This window comes from Bactrocera dorsalis, chromosome 2 (genome assembly GCF_023373825.1).
Source record: "Bactrocera dorsalis isolate Fly_Bdor chromosome 2, ASM2337382v1, whole genome shotgun sequence".
In the NCBI taxonomy this organism is placed as follows: Eukaryota; Metazoa; Arthropoda; class Insecta; order Diptera; family Tephritidae; genus Bactrocera; species Bactrocera dorsalis.
Window position 1 is genome coordinate 31,977,840 of NC_064304.1, and position 2,650 is coordinate 31,980,489.

Here is a 2,650-nt window from a genome sequence, read left to right on the forward strand (position 1 = left end):
GATCGTTTTGTTTTTGGGAGTTTATTTAATATACGATTGTTGCTTGTTCGTTTCATCACTCACCAAGAGTTGGCGAACGAAGGCAGCTAATATCGAATTCGAAATATGAAATGTATGATGAAAATATGTGAAGTGACGTATGTAAAAAATTAGGGATTATAGGAAAAATTGTATTTAGTTTCGAAATAATTTGGGCTCAGAAAAAAATTTGCTTTGTAAAAACCAAACAAAATTTTTATTCAGTTTAACTCTATCGCTCCCAACCTTCACCCTTCAGTTCGGTTCAGCAAAAATTTTAATTTATCCTAGCTGTTAAGGAATGTGAGGTTATTATTCAACTAAAAAAACTAAAAATATTCAAATAAATTGTTGCACTGTACGCCTGTTGGTATACTTATTACCATTCATGGCTCAGACGAAGGAGCACGACTCTTCGTGTGCTTTATTATTGATGTTTATGTGTATGTATGTGCGCGCCTGTTGGCTCTCTATGCATCTCTAATGATTGGTGAGCTCTCTGCTATAAATTTTATATGCACACACTTTTGCTTGTAGATATGTATTTTTTTTACTTATGTATATATTTATCCATATTATATATACCGAAGCATGATTCCATGGTTACATACTCTCCCTATCTATAGCTGAGTATGTCTGTTTATGGATAAAATAATACAATTCTTATTTTTACTGATGAGTAGTTGTTTTCTTCTTTATTTCGCTTTCGCCTTTTATTTTGCGGCGAGTTGTTTTGACTCGATTTGCTCTCCTAACCTAGACTCAAAGCGTTCCCCACCACACAACGCCCTCACACTTGAATTTTAAATTTAAACAATCGTTTGGAAATCACATTGTCGGTTGGTTCTCCCACAAAATGTGAAAAAGGTAATTTCGTTGGATTTGCAAATTAAGATGCTTGAAATCTATATAATTGCACAAAAAATAGACAAAAAATGCAAATAATGTTTCAAGCTTACATGCAGCTAAGTATAAAACAAATATTAACTTGAGTATATATACATAAGTATATGTTGGAAGACTTCAGCATATACTTAGATCTACGATATATTTTTATAAAAACGATAGAAAAAATATAAATACTATAATTGTTATGAACAGAAAATCTTACCACTTGCGAAATAATCACAATACTGTCAATTTTATTGTAGATTAGTCCTGACAGAGGCACATTGGTTCCGAAGTTTTTACTTGGATAAAGAATGAAGGATTTGGCACTATTTTAAAGGGTCTCCCAAATTTAACGCACGTTTGGAATTAAAGAGAAGGCACAGGTTTTAGTCTTTCGATCTAATGATATATTTTATTCATATGCAGGTTTTTTCAAAGCAGTTCGAACCCACGTGACAATCAGAGTTTAATAGTAAAAAAGTTGACTCCGTCAAAGTCAGCTAGAGGAAGATCCCAGAAGAGATTCAAGCATAAAACAGGTAATGAAGTCTTCAGTTTGAGTGAGACTGAAAATTTTATACTTTTGCAATTTGCAAAGATCAGAGACAAGGAAATACTTTCAGGAGTTACCAAATCGTTGTATTCAAAATGTTGCGAAAGACCTAAAAATGCATTATTCGATGAAATCTTGAATGAACTACAAACATATTTGATATCTTATTAACTTTTACAGATTTTTTTTTGACAGATCACGCGTGTCAAACCGTCATTATATTCTACAAGATATAAGAGATATATGACGGCATTGACATAGTTCAGCGAATTAAAAGACAGCGGCTACGCTGGCTAGGTCATGTTGTCCGGATGGACGAAAACACTCCAGCTCTGAAAGTATTCGACGCAGTACCCGCCGGAGGAAGCAGAGGAAGAGGCAGGCCTCCACACCGTTGGAAGCACCAAGTGGACAAGGACCTGGCCTCGCTTGGAATTTCCAATTGGCGACACGTAGCGAAAAGAAGAAACGACTGGCCCGCGTTTGTTAACTCGGCTATAATCGCGTAAGCGGTGTCTACGCCAATTAAAAAGAAGAAGAAGATTCCATGTTTTTGAGCCAAATTTTGTTCAGCAATGAGGCCACTTTCTGGCACAATGGGTAAGTTAACAAGAAAAATTTGGGGCGAAGAACAACTTGAAGAGATTCAAAAGCTGCCATTTCATCGAGAAAAAAACGGTTTAATGTGGTTTGTGGGCCGGTGGAATCCTCGCTCCATATTTCTTCAAAATTGATGCCGTTGAAAACGTAACCGTAAATAACGATCGTTTTTGTGTTCTGATAACCGACTATTTGATACCTGAAATTGAAGCTCGTGATCTCGGCGACATTTGGTTTCAACAAGACGTTGCCTCTTCCCACACATCGCATCAATCAATGGATTTATTGAGAGAATGCTTCGGTGAACAGATAATTTCACATTTTCGACAGGTCGATTGGTCACACCGTTAAGCTTTTTTCTGTGGAGATATGTAAAGTCAAAAATATATGCGGATAATCCCGCTTCGATTTAGGCTTTGGAGCAGAACATCACGCGTGCCATTCGCCAAATATCAGTCGAAATGCTCGAACGAGTCAACGAAAATTGGGCTCAACGAATGGATCATCTGAGACGTAGACGCGGTCAACATTTGAAAAAGATAATCTTGAAAAAATAAATGAGAACGTTCTTTCTAATGATAATAAATC

At 36.2% G+C, this 2,650-nt stretch overlaps 1 long non-coding RNA gene across 1 annotated transcript; it reads left to right on the forward strand.

Moving 5' to 3' along the window:
* Positions 1-754: 754 nt before the first annotated feature.
* Positions 755-2,062, forward strand: LOC125776594 (uncharacterized). The gene is made up of 2 exons (XR_007421848.1): positions 755-885; positions 1,170-2,062. It is a non-coding gene; the product is annotated as an uncharacterized LOC125776594 (long non-coding RNA).
* Positions 2,063-2,650: the final 588 nt, after the last annotated feature.